At 46.2% G+C, this 6,269-nt stretch overlaps 1 protein-coding gene across 1 annotated transcript in view; it reads left to right on the top strand.

Annotated features, from left to right (window-relative positions):
- Ino80d (INO80 complex subunit D) overlaps positions 1-6,269 on the top strand; it is a 58,412-nt gene that overhangs the window by 417 nt on the left and 51,726 nt on the right. The gene's annotated exons all lie outside the window — the stretch shown is intronic.

The raw sequence follows: 6,269 nt of genomic DNA, 5'->3' as shown, positions 1-6,269 counted from the left end.
TGCGGGGCCGGATCGTGCGCTGACCCCGAGGCTCTCCCGCGGGGCGGCAGGCCCGGGCTGCCGGGACAGGGGCGTCAGGCCTAGGAGCGGGGCATGGGCGGCCGCCCCCCGTTCCCGTGGGTGTCTCGCAAACGCCCCCCGGATTCTGGTAACAGTTGAATTTATGACCCCCCCCCCCACTGGTTTGGCGCTCGGGGCGGCCGGGCCGGGGCGGGGCGGGCGGGAGGCCTGGCGGGCGTGGGGTGGGGTGGAGGGGCGGTGAGGAGTCAGGTGCAGCCGCGGCCCGGAAAGTTTCCTTTTAGGCCTGAATTGGGGGCTGTCCTCTCTTGGAGGAGCCCGGTTCCCAGCGCCCGGGACCCCCCCCCCCGAGGGCACCGGGGGCGAGCACTCGGCTATTTTGAAACTCTTTACCAGTTCCTGCCCGTGGAAGGTACTCCGCCCCTGCGCCCCGCGCCCGCGCCCCACCCCGGCTCCCCGGAGCCCCTTTCGGGGTTGCAAACTCCAGCCCGGTTCCCCCGAAAGCCCCAGGCCCGGGGAGAAGCCTTCTCTTCCGGGTTGGAAAAGTTTTCCGGGGATTTCTTTGCTCTTTCTCTCAGCGGTCTGAGTTAGTGCCTGGGCGTTTGGGGGTGGGGTGGGGGGCGAGGAGGAGGCGGCCCAGGTGCTGCTGCTCCTACCCGCTCTCGGCCCCTCGCTTGTTATGTTTTGCCTTTTCTCTCACAAACCGGGGTGCGGTGTTTTCGGATCCTCGCGTCCCTTTCCCTCCCCCCTTTCCGCCTCCCCCCCAACTCAAACCCCCGGATTCTTTTACCCGCCCCCCCACCCTCTCGGATAGCGCCGACGTGGGGAGCAGCGGGGCCGCCTGGCGAGGGGCCGGCCCGGCCGCTTCGCGGCAGCAGCCCCCCCCCCCACGGAGGAGGGTTCCCCCTCTTGTTGGGTCACTGTCCGGGAAACCCGACCACGGAACTAAATCAACCCCACGGGGACACCTCGGTTGTCAGGATACCAGCAAAGCCTTCGGAGGGAGGGAGGGAGGGGGGACAGGTGGGCAGGGCAGCCCCAGCCTGGCGTGAGGGAGGGTCAGGGGCTTTCTTTTCATTCTCATGCTAGTTATTTAGGTTTGCGTTCTAGTCTCACGTTGCACCCTAGAAATAGAAAGAAAAGGGGGGGATTTAAAGGACACTTAAACTTGGGATTATTACAGCTCAGATGGGTCTGTGTGGGAAAAGCTTTCTGAGAACTGGAACCGAACTATGTTTTGATTGGGGGGTTTGCTTCCCCTGCCCCCCCCCACCCCGTGGATAAGAATGCATTTTGTTGTTGTTCTTTTCTGATGTCATGAGCTCTGAAAAGTTTCTTTTTTCATTTTCTTTTTTTCCCCCCTTTCTTTCTTGTTTCATATGTAGTAAATTTAAAATTTCTTAATCTAGATTACCCACTTCTCCTGGACAGGATATTTCCTGTGGCTACAACTTAACCTCCTCCTGGTGATTCTTTAGGGTTGAAGTTGAAATGTTAATAGACTGCCACCCCCCAGCACCAGGGTGGCCTGTTGAGAGAGGCTATTAATCTTTATCATTTCCTCCCCCCCCCCATTTCTCTTTAGTAAGCTTGAGGTCGTGTATGTTGTGTGTGTGTTTGTGTGTGTGTGCATGTGTATGTATGTTTATATGTGTGTATGTCCGTATGTCCTGCTCCTCTCAGGGTTGGAGATTAAAGGGGAGTTACACACTGACCACTCAGCCTGCAGGGTACTGTGAACTGAAAATCCTGTCACTTGCAGAGCTGTGTGTAACCCAGTAGCTGGTCAATGCTGACTTCTGTCTTGTCTGAGGTCCCTTATGAGATTGCTTACCAAGTGTGTCTGTCTTTTCCTTCTGTCTGTTTAAAATAAAACTGTTTCTCTACTATGATAGATAACAGGACATTTAGTATTTTGTTTCAGAAATATTGGTATTGAAGGTTGTATGGATTTATTTCAAAATGCAAAAGATGTTTAGTGGTTGTCTTAACTTTATTGATGAATTGAAATTGCTTATTGACGTTGCTTTTTAAAAAATATAAACAGGCTTACTTCTGTTATAGTTGGTCCTTATATTTTAAGGGATGCTAAACAGAAATTACATCATTCCGAGTCTCTTTTCCAATAACGTTTTAAGGATGGAAAGAAATCGTATCATTACCTCATAGTTTGGTATTTTAAGGTACTTTGTTAACTTCGTATTCTTAAACTTTCAAAAACTACATATGTACAATGCCTGGGCATTTTAGTTTAGGCCTGTAAGCCTAGCACTTGCTTACCTAGCATTCATGAAGCCCTGGGTTTGATTCCTTAGTACCACATAGACACAGAAAAAGCCAGAAGCGCTAGCCTTGAGCAAAAGAAGCTCAGGGACAGTGTTCAGACCCTGAGTTCAAGCCTCAGGACTGGCAAAAAAAAAAAAAATGTGAAGTAAATTTCTGAGGGTATATACTTTTTTAGTACCAAATTTTAAAATAGGTGTTGATGAATCTGAAATAATCAAGTTTCTTTTCCTATGAAAGAAGTTTGTAAGTTACAGTGTGACCTTTTGTGTGTGTGTATATGTGTGTATGTATGTGCATGCCTGTACTAGGGCTTGAACTCAGTACTTGGGTGTTGTCCCTTATTTTTTCTGCTCAAGGCTTGTTACTCTACCAATGTCCATCATCAGATCTTAGCCTCCCGAGTAGCTAGGATCACAGGCATGAGCCACTGCTACCTGGTCATATTGCTACCATTTTTAGAGGAATAAAACTTTATATAGAAAAAAATTTTGAACTGTGAACACTCAAAGTTGAAAATGCCATTTAAAAATAAATGCTTTTCCATTCATTCTTAGACCTGAAATGCGCCTCAGAATTCTAGCTCTCACTACCCTGGTTTGGAATAGTGGTACCAAGGTTAATGAAAGGCTGTTGGCTATTTCTGTCTGTGTACAGTTGGCCTTTAAACTGGTAAGGCAGTGAGTGAACAGATGATCTTTGGAAGCCACAAAGCAGACACTCCACTGCAGATATTGTAGCCATGTCCATTTATGCTAATAGAATTGTGTCCTCACACTGTAATAGAGCTACTTCCCCACTTCCCACTGTATACAGACAGTGTGAGTGTGTCCCTGACTGCACAGTCTCTTTTAGACAATTACCCTAACTAACCATTTTGAGATATTTGAGGATAAACCCAATTTAAATATTTAGGCCTTTTTCTTTTCCCTCTTTCACTTAGAGTTAGAGACTACTTGGTTCTTTCCTTCTTCTGTTTTTGTTTTTTGTTTTTAATAATGTTGAAGCTTTAACCCAGGGCCTTGGGCATGTGTAGCAAGTGTTTTGCCATTGAGCTACATTTCCAGCCTAGAACTGATTTTTTTTTTTTTTTTTTGATAGGTAGAGGTGCTTGAACTCAGGGTTTGAGCCCTGTCCCTGAGCTCTTTTGCTCAATGCTAGCACTGTATCACTTTGAACCACAGTGCCACTTCTAGATTTCTGGTAGTTATTTGGAGATAAGAGTCTCACAGACTTTTCTGCCTGGACTGGCTTTGAACCATGATCCTCAGATCTCAGCCTCTGAGTAGCTAGGATTACAGATGTGAGCCATCAGCTCCTGGCTAGAACTGAGTTTTGATGAAATATCTGTCATCACATTCCCATCAGGCCTTGGGGTCCGATTCCAGATCTCCATGGGGCCTTTTGCTTAATTTTTACTTTCTTTATGTGGAAATGGAGATAGAAGTCTTTGATGTAAACCCTAAGTGGGTAGAAAATGTTAATTCCCCTAGCACATTTCTCCATTTATAGTAACACCATGAAAATACAATTTGTCTTAATGATTTGTTTGCTTTTTTTAAACTAAAAATAATATAGGCTCATACTATCTTTTGAGACTAGACCTGTTTATCTCACTCAGGATACTGTTAATTTTTCAGTTTGGTTTGTGTTTGTGTGAATATATGTATACAGCACAAACAAGCTAACACTTCCCTCTGTAACTATAGTTTTATAGGTTTTAACTGGTTAAGAGCAGGGGCTCTGGATTCATACTGGTCTTGGATCCTAGTTACATGACATTGGACAATTAAAATTAATCTAAGCATCTGTTTATTCATCTGTGAAAGAGATTGATATTAATGTCTACTTCGTGGAGTTGCTGGGAACTTAAATGAGGATTGCATATCAAGCTTTAGAATGTTTCCAGGTATATAACTGTCTTCTCTGCTTTCCTTTGGCTTAGCTCCCTCCTCTACTCTCGCTGGTGCTCTGCAACTTGAGCCACACCTGTATTTCTGACATTTTGCTGGAATCTCTAAGATTTGTCTGGCAAGGATGGCTTTGAACAGAACTGATCCTCTTCTAGGATCTCAGCATTCTGAACAGCTAGGATTACAGACCTGAGCCACCAGTGATAGCTAAACTTTTATTTATGTATGTATGTATTTATTTATTAAGGTACTCATCCTGGGGCTTGAACTCAGGGCCTATGCACTGTTCCTGAGCTTTTTGCTCAAGGCTAGAGCGCTGCCATTTGAGCCACAGTGCCACTCCATCTTTTTGGGCAATTTAGTGGAGATAGTGCCTCACAGACTTTTCCTGCCTAAGCTGGCTTCAAACCTCAATCCTCATATCTCAGTCTCCTGAGTAGCTAGGATTACAGGTATGAGCCTCTGGCGCCCAGCTTATTTTGTTGCTAGTACTGGTACAAGAACTCAGAGCCACACTCAATTTGCTTTCTGCCATTTTAGTCACACCTTTAGCTCTGATGTGTGTGTGTGTGTGTGTGTGCGCGCGCGCGTGTGCGCGCATGTGCGTGTGCGTGCGTGCATGCCAGTCCTGGGACTTGAACTGTGGGCCTGAGAGCTGTCGCTGAGCTTCTTTGACTCAAGGCTAGCACTCCACTAGAGATACAGTACCACTTAGGGCTTTTTCTGGAGATTAGAGTCTCATGGATTTTCCTGCCCTGGCTGGCTTTGAGCCATAATCCTCAGATTTCAGCTTCCTGATTAGCTAGAATTACAAGCCTGAGCCACCAGCCATGGGTTAGTTCTGATCAGTTTTTTGTATGTGCTGGACTGGAGTTTAAACTCAGAGCCTAGGCACTGTCCCTGAACATCTTTTTCTCAAGGACAGACCCTACCACTTGAGCCACACCTCTACATCTGGCTTTTTCAAGAGTCTAGGACTTTCCTGCCCTGGCTGGCTTGAATCCTCAGATTTCAACCTCCTGAGTAACTAAGATTACAGACATGAGCTGCCAGTGCCTGGCTTGATTTATATTCTTTTTTGTTGTTGTTGTTAGTCGTGGTCTTGAACTCAGGACCTAGGCACTGAACTTTTTTGCTCTACCACTTTGAGTCCCAGTACCACTTCTGGTTTTCTTTTCTTTTTTTGGGGTCAGTCATGGGGCTTGAACTCTGGGCCTGTGTGCTGTCTCTCATCTCTTCAGCTCAAGGTGCCACTTCTGGTTTTTCTCAGTGGTTTATTGGAGATAAGAGTTTCACGGACTTTCCTGCCTAGGCTGGCTCTGAACGGAGATCCTCAGATCTCAGCCTCCTAAGTAGCTAGGATTACAGGCATGAGCCACTAGTGCCCAGCCCACTTCTGGTTTTCTAGTAGTTAATTGGAGATAAAAGTCTCAAAGACTTTCCTGCCCAGGCTGGTTTTGAATCTCAATTCTCAGATCTCTACCTCCTCAGTAGCTAAGATGACAGGCGTGAGCCACCAGTGCCTGACTAATTTTTAATATTCTTGATATGAGGGGCTGGGAAGGTGGCTCAGTGGTAAAGTGCTTGCCTTGCTTGCTTGAGGCCCTGGGTTCGATTCCTCAGCATCCATAAGCAAAAAAAAAAAAGCCGGAAGTGGTGCTGTGGCTCAAGTGGTAGAGCGCTAGCCTTGAGCTGAAGAGCTGAGGGGCAGCTCCCAGGCTCAGAGTTCAGGCCCACGACCGGACCCAAAATAAAACAAAACAAATATTCTTGATATGAATTTTTAATTAGTCTTTGATGGGGATATATATATTAATAATACTTGCAGTATTTGAGTATAGATAAAACAATGTAATTCTTTTCATAAGGCAGATATTTTTATGCTGGTAAAAAATTGTATAGCATGTTCATTTTTAGCAGTTAACCTAGTATCTGTTGTAGATTAAAATACTGAGGACTAGGGGCTGGGAAGGTGGCTCAGTGGTAGAGCGCTTGCCTTGCATGCCTGAGGCCCTGGGTTCGATTCCTCAGCAACACATAAGCAAAAAGAAAAAA

The sequence above is a fragment of the Dipodomys ordii genome, unplaced genomic scaffold (genome assembly GCF_000151885.1).
Source record: "Dipodomys ordii isolate 6190 unplaced genomic scaffold, Dord_2.0 Scaffold1, whole genome shotgun sequence".
NCBI classification, from domain to species: Eukaryota; Metazoa; Chordata; class Mammalia; order Rodentia; family Heteromyidae; genus Dipodomys; species Dipodomys ordii.
This window is presented reverse-complemented; position numbering and strand designations above follow the sequence as displayed.